Source organism: Callithrix jacchus, chromosome 4, assembly GCF_049354715.1.
Source record: "Callithrix jacchus isolate 240 chromosome 4, calJac240_pri, whole genome shotgun sequence".
Classification (NCBI taxonomy): Eukaryota; Metazoa; Chordata; class Mammalia; order Primates; family Cebidae; genus Callithrix; species Callithrix jacchus.
This window is the reverse complement of record NC_133505.1, coordinates 97890742-97909141: the sequence shown is the minus strand read 5'-3', so window position 1 is coordinate 97909141 and position 18400 is coordinate 97890742. Positions and strand designations below refer to the sequence as shown.

At 37.1% G+C, this 18400-nt stretch overlaps 1 pseudogene; it reads left to right on the top strand.

The window, feature by feature from the left end:
• Nucleotides 1–2492: 2492 nt before the first annotated feature.
• LOC100404625 (transforming protein RhoA pseudogene) lies at nucleotides 2493–3236 on the top strand (annotated as a pseudogene).
• The last annotated feature ends 15164 nt before the right edge of the window (nucleotides 3237–18400 follow it).

Genomic DNA, 18400 nt, shown 5'->3' with positions numbered 1-18400 from the left:
TCTTAAATTGGAAGGTAGTAGCTTAACCTGTCAAAAATGGAGGTCCTCATGTGCCATTTATTTTAAAAACAAATGCATCAAAACAAAATAAGAAAATTGAAGTTGCAAAGGTCCTGAAATCTTCTGTAAGAGAGATATTTTCACAGCAATCTTGGTTTTGTCTTTTACTTAATATATGCTTTTCTGCTTCTTTTTCTGCATGCTTATATAACTTCAGTGACCAATGTCTTTATAGTCCACCATGCTTCTTGTGCTAGGTGAATTGTCCACTGGTTTAATTTCTTGGCCTTCAGTCATTTTCTTGACTTTATTCTAAATTCCTGGTTTTCCTGGCTATTTTATGACTGTAGAGTCTGAAAAATAGATAAGTACAAAAAAAAAAAAAAAAGAGCTGAACAGATCAAGTTCTAAATGCCTGGTTTATTTTCAAGATATCTGCAAGTTCAATGTTTTTCATGGTCAAGTTGGCCTCCAAGACCCTATACTATGAGTGACATTTGAATAAACAACAAACATTTAGTGATTATTTTGAATCAGAAAATATTAAACTACAATGTATTTTTAGTAGTATTAAAGACAATATAAGATAAATTCTGAGTACAAACATATGTACAAGTATACCGACAGAAAAACACTAGGCTCAATGTCAAAAAAAAAGAAAAGAAAAGAAGCTAAATATTATCCAACAGAAGGTAACAGAAGCACAGACTGAATGGTAGAAAGCAGGTTGTGGGGGGTTAATTTGGTGGAAAGAAAAAATAGATCTTAGATATAACAATCATTCAGCTCTTAGCCTTGTAGCTCAGTTTAAAAGGAGAGTTTGTATGGTGGCTCTACTGACTTAATTCTGCCTGAACTAGCGTAGTGGGAATCAGAGTTAGAGCTTCACACCCAATCAGAGACTCAGCAGCTGTTACAACATCTAAAGCAAGTCCAAGAGAAGATATTCTTACTGGGACACATAGTATGAAATACTCTACAAGGAACAAGCCTTTTCTCTTTAGCATCTGCACCTCCACATTATTAGCATAAATGCCACATTGTCATTTTCTTTGCCAGACTTAAATGTTCCTAATAAGATCTGTTTCCAATTTAATAGTAAACTTTCAGTCTGCTGAACTATAATATAAAGCTTATAATTAAAAGTGGCTTCTTATATTCTTACATCACTCCAACTGTACTTACAAGTTAATTACAATAATGTGAATTAAAAATGAAAGATAATCTAATCGACCAATTTTTATGATTAATGAACTGGACACAAATTCCCAGAAATCTCCTATACATACCAACTATGATAACACCATCTATGTATATATATACACACACACATACACATACATATATACACACACTAGTATAACTATGCTGTTTTTAAATGTTTGTTTATAATTACAGTAATGACTTAAAAGTGAGACATGGCTTGAGCGTTAATGACTGGCAGGAAAAATAGATCTGGCCATTAACCCCAAACAAATATGCCTTCACAATTATTTCAAAAATGTCACAGCATATATAGAGTGTAACAAAACCTTCAATGTTATCTGGGTCAATGTCTGTTCCTCTCTTAAGTGTTGCCATATTTATTTGTTATGTGAAATAGTTGTCAGAGACATATTGTGAAACTTTGTAACTAAAATATTTTGGAGATCTGATAAATACTGAAGATATATTATAAATGTTCTTCCACACAATGAAGAAAACTATAGCCAATGCAAAATGGTGAAGTAAATACCAAACTGATAAGCAAATTAATAAATTGGGAAAGAGTTCTTAGAAAATCACTCAGAATAAAGCATCATAAATATAAAGTCATAAAAAATATGGAAAATGAGTCAAGATAAATGTATCATAGGTAAAAACAATGTATAAGTGTAAGAGAAAAAGCAGCAGAAAGAGATATTTGATAAGAAAATTTCTGATAATTTACTAGAGGTGAACACTGAAAAAGATGAAAGGTGAAAAACAATCTGGAGAGGATAACTAGAAACAAATACACAAATACTTGTGAAGCTACGGAACACCAAAAATGTCTCATAGGGAAAAAGTCAGATGGGTTAGGTAGGCAAGACAATTAGAACACCATACTTTTCAACAACAATAACAAATGCCAGAAGACAGTGAAAATACCTTTACTATGTTGGAGCATTACAGGTCAACTAAAACCTTAAACCCAGAAAACTAGCATTCTAAAATAAAGATAAAATAAATTCATTTCCAAACATTAAAAATTATGGATGTTTTACCACTCACAGATCCTCTCTGAAAGAACCAGTAAGAGAGATGAAGAAACGGACATGAGTAAAAGTTTAACCAGAGAAAAAGGAGAGTACAAAAAACACACTCAAACAAAGACACAGATAAACATATATTTCAGTAAGACTACCAAATATAAAACGAGAAACAATGACCACCTGTAAGAGTTTTCCAGATAGAGGTGGCGTACCCTTGCTGGCGCTCCCTTCCGCGTCCTCCTTGGGTTCTCTCCTGAGTCCGTGGCCTCCTCCTCAGTGACCAGCCCTGCTCTCCCACTTGTGACTCCCAGACAAGTATCCTGGGCACAAGGAGACTGTACTCGGATTCGTCACCTGAACCTGTCTTCTGAGAAGTTCAAGGCACTTTGTACAATTTCATCACCCGGGCCAGTGTCCTCCAGCAATGGCTCCCATCAGAAGAAGCTGGTGAACTGTCGGTGGCGGAGTCTGTGGCGAGATGTGCTTGCTCATCGTCTTCAGCAAAGACCAGTTCCCAGAGGGGTACGCCCCCAGAGTGTTTCAGAACTATGTGGCCCATATCGAGGTGGATGGGAAACGGGTAGTGCTGACTTTGTAGGACACAGCCAGGCAGGAAGATGATGATCGCCTGAGGCCCCTCTTTTACCCAGACACTGATGCTGTACTGATGTGTTTTTCCATTGACAACCCTGGTAACTTAGAAAACATCCTGGAGAAATGGAACCCAGAAGTCAAGCATCTCTGTCCCAGCGTGCTCATCATCCTGGTTGGGAACAAGAAGGATCTTCGGAATGATGTGCACACAAGGTGGGAGCTAGCCAAGAGGAAGCGGAGCGGGTGAGGCCCGAAGAGGGCAGAGATATGGCCAGTGGGACTGGGCTTCGGGGTACATGCAGTGTTCAGCAAAGGCCGAAGACATAGTGAGAGAAATTTCTGAAGTGGCTATGAAAGCTGCTATGCAAGCCAGTCGTGGGAAAAAACTCTGGGTGCCTTGTTTTGTAAAACCTTGCTGCAGGCACAGCGCTTAAAACGTTAATTTTGAACTGCTGTTGATCAATCTTAGTGGATAAATACTGGCCTTTTTCATTTATTTACAATTTACTGAGGATTACAAATTTCAGACACGTCATCTTGTCACCAGTATTTAGAAACCAGCCCTGATTCTTAACGATGTCAAACCCTTCATGCCTACCAGGATCCTTTTGCCGCTGCTCTAACAACCCTCCTCTACACTCCCGTCTGGCACACCAGGGGAAATTCAAGGAATTTGTAACTTCTTGCTTCTGTCTAGAAACCGTCGGTAACTCTGAGAATTAGGCTGCACCTACTTTATAACTAACATTCCCTGCCTATCATCTGTCAGCAGGAAGGTACTCTGGTGAGACACCACTTCATTAACAGATTGCATTGACATAGCTCTGAGGCAGGCATCCAGTTTTTTGAAAATGGGTTCAACCAGAAAGGCCGAACTCCATGTAGCTGTGGCACAGTTACAGTTCTGTGGTTTCACGTTAACCACCTTAGCATTACTGTGTAATTGGTGCCACTTAATGTATTTTATCAAAATAAATATATTTATGCCAGATTGGATGTAGTATTTTTTAATAGTTGGATTTCCTAATACTGACATTTGTTATCTCCAAAGACACCATATTGCTTGTTACAAAAGAAAGTGTATTTGGAAACATCAACTGGAAATTCACTTTTAAAAAATAAATACTAAAATAAAATAAGGTACAAGAAAAATACTAATATAAATGTAGGAATAAACATGGATTTTTCAGTTAATGTACTCTAAGATTCTTTTTTTTTTTTTTTTAATTTTTTATTGGATTATAGGTTTTGGGGTACATGAGCAGAGCATGCAAGACAGTTGCGTAGGTACACACATGGCAGTGTGCTTTCTTTTCTTCTCCCCTTCACCCACATTTGGCTTTTCTCCCCAGGCTATCCCTCCCCACCTCCCCCTCCCACTGGCCCTCCCCTTTTCCCCCCAATAGACCCCAGTGTTTAGTACTCCCCTTTCTGTGTCCATGTGTTCTCATTTTTCATCACCCACCTATGAGTGAGAATATGCGGTGTTTCATTTTCTGTTCTTGTGTCAGTTTGCTGAGGATGAAGTTCTCCAGATTCATCCATGTCCCTACAAACGACACAAACTCATCATTTCTGATTGCTGCATAATATTCCATGGTGTATATGTGCCACATTTTTCCAATCCAGTCTATTATCAATGGGCATTTGGGTTGATTCCAGGTCTTTGCTATTGTAAACAGTGCTGCAATGAACATTCGTGTACATGTGTCCTTATAGTAGAACGATTTATAGTCTTTTGGATATATAACCAGTAATGGGATTGCTGGGTCAAATGGAATTTCTATTTCTAAGGCCTTGAGGAATCGCCACACCGTCTTCCACAATGGTTGAACTAATTTACACTCCCACCAACAGTGTAAAAGTGTTCCTTTTTCTCCACATCCTCTCCAGCATCTGTTGTCTCCAGATTTTTTAATGATCACCATTCTAACTGGCGTGAGATGATATCTCAATGTGGTTTTGATTTGCATCTCTCTGATGATCAGTGATGATGAGCATTTTTTCATATGATTGTTGACCTCATATATGTCTTCTTTCGTAAAGTATCTGTTCATATCCTTTGCCCACTTTTGAATGGGCTTGTTTGTTTTTTTCCTGTAAATCTGTTTGAGTTCTTTGTAAATTCTGGATATCAGCCCTTTGTCACATGGGTAAACTGCAAAAATTTTTTCCCATTCTGTTGGTTGCCGATCCACTCTAGTGACTGTTTCTTTTGCCGTGCAGAAGCTGTGGAGTTTGATTAGGTCCCATTTGTCTATTTTGGCTTTTGTTGCCAATGCTTTTAGTGTTTTGTTCATGAAGTCCTTGCCTACTCCTATGTCCTGGATAGTTTTGCCTAGATTTTCTTCTAGGGTTTTTATGGTGCCAGGTCTTATGTTTAAGTCTTTAATCCATCTGGAGTTAATTTTAGTGTAAGGTGTCAGGAAGGGGTCCAGTTTCTGCTTTCTGCACATGGCTAGCCAGTTTTCCCAACACCATTTGTTAAACATGGAATCCTTGCCCCATTGCTTGTTTTTGTCAGGTTTATCAAAGATTGTATAGTTGTATGTATGTTGTGTTGCCTCCGGTGCTTCTGTTTTGTTCCATTGGTCTATATATCTGTTTTGGTACCAGTACCAGGCTGTTTTGATTACTGTAGCCTTGTAGTATAGTTTGAAATCCGGTAGTGTGATGCCCCCCGCTGTGTTCTTTTTGCTTAGAATTGACTTGGCTATGCGGGCTCTCTTTTGGTTCCATATGAAGTTCATGGTGGTTTTTTCCAGTTCTGTGAAGAAAGTCAAAGGTAGCTTGATGGGGATAGCGTTGATTCTGTAAATTACTTTGGGCAGTATAGCCATTTTCACGATATTAATTCTTCCTAACCATGAACATGGAATGTTTCTCCATCTGTTTGTGTCCTCTCTGATTTCGTTGAGCAGTGGTTTGTAGTTCTCCTTGAAGAGGTCTCTTACGTTCCTTGTGAGTTGTATTCCACGGTATTTTAATCTTTTTGTAGCAATTGCGAATGGCAGTTCGCTCTTGATTTGGCTTTCTTTAAGTCTGTTATTGGTGTAGACGAATGCTTGTGATTTTTGCACATTGATTTTATATCCTGAGACTTTGCTGAAGTTGCTTATCAGTTTCAGGAGCTTTTGGGCTGAGGCAATGGGGTCTTCTAGGTATACTATCATGTCGTCTGCAAATACAGACAATTTGGCTTCCACCTTTCCTATTTGAATACCCTTTATTTCTTTTTCTTGCCTGATTGCTCTGGCTAGAACTTCCAGTACTATATTGAATAGGAGTGGTGAAAGAGGGCATCCTTGTCTAGTGCCAGATTTCAAAGGGAATGCTTCCAGTTTTTGCCCATTCAGTATGATATTGGCTGTTGGTTTGTCATAAATAGCTTTTATTACTTTGAGATACGTTCCCTCGATACCGAGTTTATTGAGGGTTTTTAGCATAAAGGGCTGTTGAATTTTGTCAAATGCCTTCTCTGCGTCAATTGAGATAATCATGTGGTTTTTGTTTTTGGTTCTGTTTATGTGGTGAATTACGTTGATAGACTTGCGTATGTTGAACCAGCCTTGCACCCCCAGGATGAATCCTACTTGATCATGATGAATAAGTTTTTTGATTTGCTGTTGCAATCGGCTTGCCAATATTTTATTGAAGATTTTTGCATCTATGTTCATCATGGATATTGGCCTGAAGTTTTCTTTTCTCGTTGGGTCTCTGCCGGGTTTTGGTATCAGAATGATGTTGGTCTCATAAAATGATTTGGGAAGGATTCCCTCTTTTTGGATTGTTTGAAATAGTTTTAGAAGAAATGGTGCCAGCTCTTCCTTGTGTGTCTGGTAGAATTCGGCTGTGAACCCGTCTGGACCTGGGCTTTTTTTGTGTGGTAGGCTCTTAATTGCTGCCTCAACTTCAGACCTTGTTATTGGTCTATTCATAGTTTCAGCTTCCTCCTGGTTTAGGCTTGGGAGGACACAGGAATCCAGGAATTTGTCCATTTCTTCCAGGTTTACTAGTTTATGCGCATAGAGTTGTTTGTAATATTCTCTGATGATGGTTTGAATTTCTGTGGAATCTGTGGTGATTTCCCCTTTATCATTTTTTATTGCATCTATTTGGTTGTTCTCTCTTTTATTTTTAATCAATCTGGCTAGTGGTCTGTCTATTTTGTTGATCTTTTCAAAAAACCAGCTCTTGGATTTATTGATTTTTTGAAGGGTTTTTCGTGTCTCAATCTCCTTCAGTTCAGCTCTGATCTTAGTTATTTCTTGTCTTCTGCTGGGTTTTGAGTTTTTTTGGTCTTGGTCCTCTAGCTCTTTCAATTTTGACGATAGGGTGTCAATTTTGGATCTCTTCATTCTCCTCATATAGGCACTTATTGCTATATACTTTCCTCTAGAGACTGCTTTAAATGTGTCCCAGAGGTTCTGGCACGTTGTGTCTTCGTTCTCATTGGTTTCGAAGAACTTCTTTATTTCTGCCTTCATTTCGTTGTTTACCCAGTCAACATTCAAGAGCCAGTTGTTCAGTTTCCATGAAGCTGTGCGGTTCTGGGTCTGTTTCTGAATTCTGAGTTCTAACTTGATTGCACTATGGTCTGAGAGGCTGTTTGTTATGATTTCAGTTGTTTTGCATTTATTGAGCAGTGCTTTACTTCCAATTATGTGGTCAATTTTAGAGTAGGTGTGATGTGGTGCTGAGAAGAATGTGTATTCTGTAGATTTGGGGTGGAGAGTTCTGTAAATGTCTATCAGGTTTGCTTGCTCCAGGTCTGAGTTCAAGCCCTGGATATCCTTGTTGATTTTTTGTCTGGTTGATCTGTCTAGCATTGACAGTGGAGTGTTAAAGTCTCCCACTATTACTGTGTGGGAGTCTAAGTCCTTTTGTAAGTCCTTAAGAACTTGCCTTATGTATCTGGGTGCTCCTGCATTGTGTCCATATGTGTTTAGGATCGTTAGCTCTTCTTGTTGTATCGATCCTTTTACCATTATGTAATAGCCTTCTTTGTCTCTTTTGATCTTTGTTGCTTTAAAGTCTATTTTATCAGAGATGAGAATTGCAACTCCTGCTTTTTTTTGCTTTCCATTTGCTTGGTAAATCTTCCTCCATCCCTTTATTATGAGCCTTTGTGTATCCTTGCATGTGAGATGGGTTTCCTGGATACAGCACACTGATGGGTTTTGGCTTTTTATCCAATTTGCCAGTCTGTGTCTTTTGATTGGTGCATTTAGTCCATTTACATTTAGGGTTAATATTGTTATGTGTGAATTTGATACTGCCATTTTGATGCTAAGTGGCTGTTTTGCCTGTTAGTTGTTGTAGATTCTTCATTATGTTGATGCTCTTTAGCATTCAGTGTGATTTTGGAATGGCTGGTACTGGTTGATCCTTTCTATGTGTAGTGCCTCTTTTAGGAGCTCTTGTAAAGCAGGCCTGGTGGTGACAAAATCTCTGAGTACTTGCTTGTTCGCAAAGGATTTTATTTTTCCTTCACTTCTGAAGCTCAGTTTGGCTGGATATGAAATTCTCGGTTGAAAGTTCTTTTCTTTAAGAATGTTGAATATTGGCCCCCACTCTCTTCTGGCTTGTAGTGTTTCTGCCGAGAGATCTGCTGTGAGTCTGATGGGCTTCCCTTTGTGGGTGACCCGACCTTTCTCTCTGGCTGCCCTTAGTATTCTCTCCTTTATTTCAACCCTATTGAATCTGACGATTATGTGCCTTGGGGTTGCTCTTCTTGTGGAATATCTTTGTGGTGTTCTCTGAATTTCCTGCAATTGAGTGTTGGCCTGTCTTGCTAGGTGGGGGAAATTTTCCTGGATGATGTCCTGAAGAGTATTTTCCAGCTTGGATTCATTCTCTTCGTCCCCTTCTGGTACACCTATCAAACGTAAGTTAGGTCTTTTCACATAGTCCCACATTTCTTGGAGACTTTGTTCATTCCTTTTTGCGTTTTTTTCTCTAGTCTTGGTTTCTCGTTTTATTTCATTGAGTTGGTCTTCGACTTCAGATATTCTTTCTTCTGCTTGGTCAATTCGGCTATTGAAACTTGTGCATGCTTCGCGAAGTTCTCGTATTGTGTTTCTCAGCTCCTTTAGTTCATTCATATTCCTCTCTAAGTTATCCATTCTTGTTATCATTTCCTCAAATCTTTTTTCAAATCTTTTCTCAAGGTTCTTAGTTTCTTTGCATTGATTTAATACATGATCTTTTAGCTCACCAAAGTTTCTCATTATCCATCTTCTGAAGTCTAATTCCGTCATTTCGTCACAGTCATTCTCCGTCCAGCTTTGTTCCCTTGCTGGTGAGGAGTTTTGGTCCTTTCTAGGAGGCGAGGTGTTCTGGTTTCGGGTGTTTTCCTCCTTTTTGCACTGGTTTCTTCCCATCTTTGCGGATTTGTCCACTGGTCATCTGCGTAGTTGCTGACTTTTCGATTGGGTCTCTGAGTGGACACCCTGAATGTTGATGATGAAGTATTTCTGTTGCTTGGTTTTCCTTCTACCGGTCTAGCCCCTTCGCTGTACGAGTGCTGAGGTCCGCTCCAGACCCTGCTTGTCTGGGGTGCACCTCTAGCAGCTGTGGCACAGCGAGGGTGCTACCAGTTTCTTTTTCTGCTATCTTTGTCCCAGGATGGTGCCTGCCTAATGTCAGTCTTTTGGATATAGAGGGGTCAGGGAGCTGCTTGAGGAAACAGTTTGTACTTTATAGGGTTTTAATTGCTGAGCTGTGAGCTGTGTTGTTCATTCAGGGCTGTTAGGCTGCTATGTTTGATTCTGCTGCAACAGAGCTCATTAAAAAAACCCTTTTTTTTCTCAAATGCTCTGTGTTGAGGGGTTTGGGCTTTATTTTTGGATGTCCGTTGAGGTCCTGCCCAGCTAGGATGCAGACTAGCCACTGTTTGCCTGCCGAGGCTCCGCCCTGCTGTTGTGAGGCTCGCCCTGGCTCCGCTGTTCTGCTGTTCTCTGCCACGCCATGCGGCGGAGTCTCTCTGTTGTAGCGGGTTGCCTCGGCGACAGCAGACTGCGTCAGCAGTGGGCGTGTATCTCAGTAGGGACGGGTTGCCTCGGCAACGGCTGGCTGCGTCAGCAATGGGCGTGTATCTCAGTTGGGGCGGGTTACCTCGGTAATGGTGGCCGCACCTCCCCCTCAGAGCGTCTCGGGCCGTCTGCACCGGGCTTGTTTGAAATCGCGGTTTTGTTCGTCCCACTGGGCCAATCCTAACGCTCTGTTCCTGCAATCCCCTGGGCTGGCCCACTGTTCAAGTCTAGCTCAGTCTCAAGTCCAGCCCTCTCAGTTGCTGGTTCAACGGGGCACCCGGACAAGTGCGCCCTGTGGGGAGCACTGGGTAGGGCCGGCCGCCGCCACCCCGGCTGCCGGCTTCGCCAGGCGCAATATCTGCCTGGCATCCCACGTCTCCTCTTCACTTGGGAATTTCCCCGTTCCGTGAGCAACAAAGATCAGTCTGGAAATGCAGCTCAGACTCACCTCTCCACAGACACAACGAGAACTCCAATCCTGGGTTGTTCTCACAGCGCCATCTTGAGTCCTCCGGGCCTAAGATTCTTATATAGCTAAAAAAGCATTAGAGATAAAACCTATAAAAGAATAAAAATAGAAAATAAAAATTTTAGAAGGGTAAAAAGAAAAAATTAGTAATAAATATGTGATTATTCCAATGAACATTCCAAAATAAGAAAGTAAGGGAAAAAGAGGATTATACTCGGTAAAAACAAAATAAAGTGATAGAAGGGAATAAAATATAATAATTACAATAAAGTTGCTAACAGGTTAAAATAAAGTCTCCATAACATGGTAAGTGGTATAAAGAGATGTTTAGGATATAAATGTTATGACATAAAAAGGTTATCAAAACCAAATGATGAGCTTCTTTCCCGCTGTCTGAAATGAGCAACTATTACCAACAGTCAGAATATTTAGCAACATCAAACTTGGTCAGGATGAGGAATAATTTCTTAGCAGTTGGGACTTTTTAAAGAGAGCTTATGTTGGGGGAAATTCTTCAAGCCTAGGCTAGACAAACGTTAAGTAAAAGGTGCAAGTTTTATATGTTTGTCTTTTTAATACTATGATCCTATCATGCCAGGGTTTTTCAGGCGTACAAAATAAAAAACTTCTGAATGTAGAATACTTTTTTCACTTTGAAGTATAATCAAGAAACACGTTTTAAGGATTCATTCTACTCATCATGGTATCCTACAGCCTTAGCACAGTGTGTGACACTTAAGATAACTTCAATAAATAGTTCTTGAATTGAAATGAAAATTCTGGCAGATTTAATATAGTTTTAGAAAAATAATAGAAAGCTAAGGAGGGTAAAAGTATAGACTATGATAGTAGAAATAAACACAAAGTTATTAAACTTTATAAAACCCCATGCCACAGAAGTATAAAGTGCTTCTAGAAAATCATGAGTATTTTTCAAAATATACAAGAAAAAGAATAATTTTATCTGATGCATTTGGGTATGACCCACTATGATAAAATGTAATTCTAAACTGATAGCATTGTGTCTAGACAAGTATTAGCCTTTTTAAAATAAGGAATTATTAAAAGTAATATTTTCCATTTTAAGAAATACATATTTTATAAGCAAACTCCACTCAGATTAGCAAACCTATTGACTTCTCTATCCAGAGAGTGGACTGGGACTTTGGTTTTATTCTTCCATCCAGACAGAACCAAATACCTTCATTAAGAGGGGATTCACCGTAACTACATTTATTGCAATAAATGTTCTTCCTGGCAGTACTTGGCTATGTGACAAGGAGTTTCCTCCATACACATCTTACAAAGTCAGTTTCTAAAAGTTATAAATTACTTTTGAGTTTTGCTAAAATAAAGTAGTCCAATGTTTGCCAGACATGACTTTATTTCATCTAGCCCACAGGAGCAGAGGAGATGAATTTAAGGTTTTATTTCAGCATACTGGAATTAATTGCTGTTTCTTTGAATACATAGGGGATTCCCTCTCACAAACACATACCATTCCCTATTTAGTGGTCAGAGAAAAAAAGATGGTTTCATATACCAGTTCTTGTGAAAGTATAATGATTGTTATTTACCTATTTTATAGAAAATGTGAAAGAGATATAGACTTTACTTTAGTTTTAAGCTGCTAAAATTCTACTGGGATCATTAAGTTCTTACCTGATCCTTCAGATCTGAGGTGCATTAACTCTAACAGGCTTTAAAACTTAATTTATAAACTGTGCCTTCCCTAGAAAGTATTTATCAGGCTCCTTTGGACTACAGTGTTTCACAAACGTGTCTGATCGAAAGAATCATCTGGGGAGCTCGCAAAAAATCCAACTTGTGGAAGTATCCCCTGGAGATTATGATTTGGTAGTTCAGGGAGACCTAGGAATCTGTGTTTGAGTCTCCCCAAGTGACTCCTTAAATCGGACAAGGTTGAGAAACACTGACTCACTACGTGCTGCTCCTTCAGCACTTCCTCTGCACACCATATGGTATTCTGCACCCCTAAAGGAGGTACACACTGAACGATGAGCTCATACCAGGAAGATAAACCCCAGAGCTCTGTGACCCTTGCCCAGAAGTTCAGAAGAGATCAATGGCAGGATTTGTTTTGGCTGCATTTAGACAAAATTTATCCAATAATGGTATTAAAAACATCTGTATTTTTTTTAAGCAAATGTGGATGTAATAAAGTAAGTGCTTTACTGCAGATGAAAAACTTTGTGGAGATGTGAGAAAGGGAACTTGTAACTAAAAGAATAACTCTTAAAGCCACAGTCAAACTCTTGTGATTTAAAGCAGCCAGCTCAGGAAGAGGAGCACCAGTCTCAGGCCCTTTGCTATGGAGTTTCATAAAGAATACAGGTTACTTCTGCCTTGCTTTTATATTACTTTTGGATTAATATCTTGCTTGCTTGATAATACAAACTGTTATCAGTACATGCTTTCAATGAATGGTTGTTAAACAAAAGACAGGTGTGAAATAGATGTTTTGGAAGATAGAATAAAACTAATAGTTTGCATTAAACATACTTTTAATTTACGAATTGATTTGAATTAAGCTCTTGTTGAGTTTGCAAACACAAAGAGATTTTTTTAAGAAGCAAATATACTTTAAATCTTTCTCATATGATTTTCATATTCTTAATGTATAAAATCAGAGTCCTAAAGATGCACACACTTAAATGATGGCTTGTTAAATCAGCCTGCATCTACCTGAGATGAAAAGAAGGTTATGAGATAGAAATAATGGATCGAGTTTTGATATAAATAACAGAGACAATAGCTCTTCTAGTTACGAATACGTAATTTTTCCTATGAAAGAAATAGTTTTAGGTTAGGAAAATATTTATCGAGCTTATGTCTTTCTTAGATCAATTTATGTCTTCCATGCAGTTTTGAAAACCTTCTTCTCTTTTTCTTTAAAATACAATTTCTTTCCAAGAAAGTCTCTTATTTACCTCAGGGAAAGAAAACCAATACTATTACATAGAAAAAGAGAGATTCTTATTTTCCACTTAGTTCCTTGAAATTACAGACATTATAATTAACGTAAATCCATTACATACTACATTTCATAATAGAAATCATGATGACCAAATTGATACATTTTATAACCCAGAACTCAGAAAATTGCTAAGATAGATATAGTTGGTTTTTTAATTGGTATCCTACCACAAAAGTAATTAATTACAGAATGTGGCATATATTTTTTTTGCAAAATATAAGAATTCCACAAAAAAATTAGTAGAAACCTATCAGAACACATTATTCCATCTTTGTATACAAAATTAATGTTTTAGTCTTAGGAATTGTGCAGATTTCATAATTTTTGCTTAAGAATATTATAATAACACTGATAAAATACCATTATGTTAAATCAGACTACTCTGTTAAATGAGAGACAGATAGAAGAGATAATTGAATGAAGACAGACAACAATGACTGGGACATAAAGGCATAGAAGAAAATATACATAGTAATGCATGTGAAAAGTTAAACAGGCTTATACCCATCCAATCCCAACATACTAAATTTAGGTTCTGTATCTTCAAGCTAGAAAGAAACCTGAGGGCATAGAATTTAAAAATTAGGAAAGATGTAGGAACAATATAAAGAAAAATTAAAATAGTTTTATTCTGCTAAGTTGTAATTGAATGTAACTCAATACCTCCAGGAAGTGGTATAGTTTAGAAATACCGTATAAGGATATTTGAAAAACTGTTGCGTTCATAATGGGTCCTTGCTGCAATTAATACACTTGAGATACATTTGGAGTGAGCATTGACAAGCTGGCCCTGCTACTGACTGTTAGCTGTCACTGACATACTGGGTGGATTGTGGGACTAGCCACTTACGATGCTCTTCATCTTGTTCCTGCTCATATATTCTTTCTTCAAGCAGCAAAAACAGATGTAAGCCTTGCCGATCATACTTAAACAATTAATATGTAACATTCATGCTAACCAAAAATCTCAGGGAAAGAGTGAACAGTTTATCTATCTATGTAGAATTTTTTGGATTTTTGTGAAAACTTTTAAATAGCAAAACTAGGGAAAGTGTGTTTGTTTCTTCTTAGTGGGTTAAGTTGCTGGTGGTCGGCCTGCTTAGGCTAGAGTAGAAAATAAATGAAGCTACACGTGAAAGCTGTGTTTTCAGAAGGTACAGCAGTTATCTCAAGCTCTTGGTTAGCATGGGACACTGAAAAAGAAAGATAGGAAATTACCTGGCCACTTGGGTGCCTTTTTCCTGTGCTTGTCTGAAGGTATGCTTTCCTTTGATAATAGACACTCGTAAATACAAGTCATTGAAATGGTGGGAAGGGGAATACTGTGGCTCCACACGCTTTGAGAGGCTTTGAAATTCAATGTGGTATCTTTATGTTGGAGAGTGCCTGAAGATCAAGGGCAGTCAATCCTGATGCTTTCAAATTTATAGACATTTTGGCTGGAGGAGGGAATGGAAAAGATTTATCCTTCTGTAATATTTTATGTCTGCTCTCTCTCTTCTAATTCATCTTTGGATTCTCATCCTAGTGGAATGGCAGAGAGGCTGTCTGCAGATGGATATCAGCTGCTGAGTCTAATTACAGCTACTAAATAACAGAAATTCCAAACAAACAAAAAAATCCAAAAAGAAATGTCTTCATTTTTGGTCTACTCATATTTCTTTTTATTATAACCTTTGCTATTTTATCACCTAGAGTAAGTAATATATATTTCACCTCTATCTTATTATAAAATCACACCACTGAGAATCTAGGTCATATTTGTTATTATTAATACATTGTAAAAATGCCAAGCATTTTCTGTTTGACCTTTGCAACTCTCTCACCACCATGCTTCCTACCTCTATTCTATCTCCTTCAAGTTGTCTCAAATGTGGGAAATAAATATCTTTCTCTGACTTGTTAAAATTAATTCTTTCTTCTTTTCTAATTCTTAATGACCTTGGACAGTCTTTTCTCATTTAAGAAGAATAATACATACCTGTTTCAGGCTGTCACAGTCTCTCAGGCCTTTTTGTTAATTGCTGCTGCTGCTTCATCTTACAAATTACTTCCTTCTCCCGAGAAGAAGCGTCTCCTCTGAATGCGCTTTCTCTCACCTACATCTTCCTTCTCCCTTTCCTCTGTCCACTGATCTTTTCTCTTTGTATCCATGATTTCTTCCCTCAATAAATGTTTCTTTATAAAAATGTCATTTTATAATCTAAACTGAAATTATTTTATTCTATTTTTTAAAGGGAAATTGATAATGTCCAACTTGTCTAAAACTAAAAATATTCTAACAATAGAACAATAAACAATAAACTAAAGAAATATTAACATATGAAATGACAAGTTCCTCAACTTTATAGTAATACTTTGTAATAATTCATAAATGCATAGTAACCATGTAATAATTTATTTTTATAGTGTATCTAAAAACTACTGTATCAGGAAATGTTACATGATTTCATTGGTTTATTGGTCTCTGGTAATATGTAAGAGATTTCATAATTATAGGAAACATGAAATTAGATTGAATCCAACAGAAAATTTAAAACCAACTAAACAACCCATGTAAAGAAAAAAATAACAATAGCAATTTGTATTATCTTTGCACTTATTGATAGCTACTATATTTTGGAAGCAAAGCAAATTTTCCAAGAAAGCTGAAGACTTAGCTTGGTAACTTATAATGGATTCATTAATGCTAGAGTAAAGAATGTATATGATTAAGTAACATTTTATTTACTCAAAGGAAATTAGTAAAACAAAACATATAGAATAAGTGGGTGTTCTCTCTTGGTCACTGTTTATTACTATTTTACACAAAATTACATTAAATTTGCCTCCAAATATGTATTGATAAATGAATTAATTGGCATTATACGTAAAAATTAGAACTCAAGAAAAAATTTCAGGATATATTAAAATAAAATTATTTAAGTCTTATAAGTTCTAGCTAACTGAACAATTAGTTTGCTTTGCATACCAAAAATATTGTTTTGCTAATAGTGTTGTTTTAGTAGAACTAGCGAGAGGGGTGGAGGGAAAACAATCATAGTGCTTTAACAGAAGAACTAAAGAAGCATCAAAGCAAAGCGAATTGCTTCCTTAGTTGAGCTGGTTTAACAAACGCTAATTAACACACACCATTGCACACTTCATGGAACTGGAAACATTTCTTTCATGTGTTGAAACATTTTCAGGAGATGGAATTTCAAATTACTGACTATATTGCTAAAAGGAGAAGTATTATTAAAGACCTGCATTATTCAAATATATTAGACTAGTAAGACTAGTAACGGTATACTATTTATATTCATTTTTAAAGTGTAAGATGATATAATTTGAGTTATATTGCAATTTGTATAAATGAACATGCCAAGTCTGGGCTGATCCCCTGAATTCTCAATAAGCCAAAGTTCCAAAAAAGCTACTATAAAAAATAGTGTTTTGGAATTATGGTAGTGTTTGAAACAATCCACATAGGTTGGCAGAACTTTGTAAGTTTTGTTGAATTAGTGAATGAGTGGGAAATTTAGGACATATCCAGTGTCTTCTGTCATTTAGGAATGGCTAATTTCCTAAACAAATTTGTCTAAACTTGATTTAATTAAAAAAGTGAAATTACCTGACACTTTTTCTGCAAGTTAAAGGCAAATTGTATAACTTGCAAAGTCTCAATTTCCCAATTTTTCAAGTAGACAAGGTAACATTTGCAACCTATCAAAAGAGCTTAGGAAGGTTTAATGAGGTGACATATCTAAAATGTTATCTGAGGGAAATATTTTTATTATCTCTGCAGATAATGCCTCAGCTTGACTGGAGAAAAAAAGATACTACAAGATATCATTGTATTATGATAAAGCAATGAACTACCACCTGCAGGAAATTGCCTTCTTGAAAGGCAATGACAAAGAGCATATCAGGATTACATGAAATCAATCAGAGGCAGGCAGGAAGAACACAAGCCAGACGAAGTGGAGTCTTTCATGACAGGCAGGAGAATATATCAAAGCCATCCTTGCTAATTTCAAAAAACCCACTCCCTCCTCTAGAAGTGAGAACATTACTTCAGACAGCGTGCTGGCTCTGTTGGACTTCTGTTAAGATGCTACAACTCCATTTGTGGGTTTCTTAAAGAATGATTTAGGAATGAAAAAGGCCAGCAAGCCTGAGCACCATTAATTTAGATCATCCGTGGGAGACACTAGAGTGCAAACTTTTCCACATTTATTTCTTCATTAGGAACTTATTTGCAACAACTGAACCTTCACTTACATATTTTAACTGTGAGCTAATCTTCTTTTGATAATGTTCTTTGAACTAATTTTCAAAGAAAATGCTAAGTGATTTCTCTAAATTAAAAAGATACATCCTTACAAACAAAACAATAAAACAACTCATTTAAAAGTAGATATCACCTAAAAAGAATCCACAAAAATTAAAAACTGATTGACTAAGTAAATAAAATTTGCTGCCTATTATTCTTATTTTTAAAAGTAGATGGTATCTGTCCTTAAAAGGCAAACTGAAATTAGAAGAAGAAACAATAGTCAAAATGATGAGTATGATAGATACTGAGTCATGGTGAGATCTCCTTGAAGGCCAATATTTTTCACAGGAAGAGCTGATGCTATAAGGAGATCTGAACAAATGCTGCAATCCTAAGGTTAAGTTCAGTATGAATTCACATGCTCCAAGACCTGTAAGGATAAGTGAAAAGAGTATCCTGAGAAAACTCATTGTGTTCTCTGTCCTCAGACCAAGGACTACACCATGAATATTAGACACATATAAGCAGTTGTTAACAGTATGATAGAACTGTGTATAATTGGAAATTTGATAGATATAAGCTTTAAATTTTTGTAGCTGTGATATTGACAAAAGAGCTGATACTGCCTAATAGTAAGATGACAGTTTTCCATTTAAAAATTACCAAATTTCCTCCTGAAATAAATACCGGGGGGTAAATAAATTAACTAAATACATCAATTACACTTTTATCTATGCCTTCAAATTGAGTCCTGACTAGTAATAAACATACTTTGAACTAAATGAAGGGTCAATAGAAATTTAGGGTAGTAAA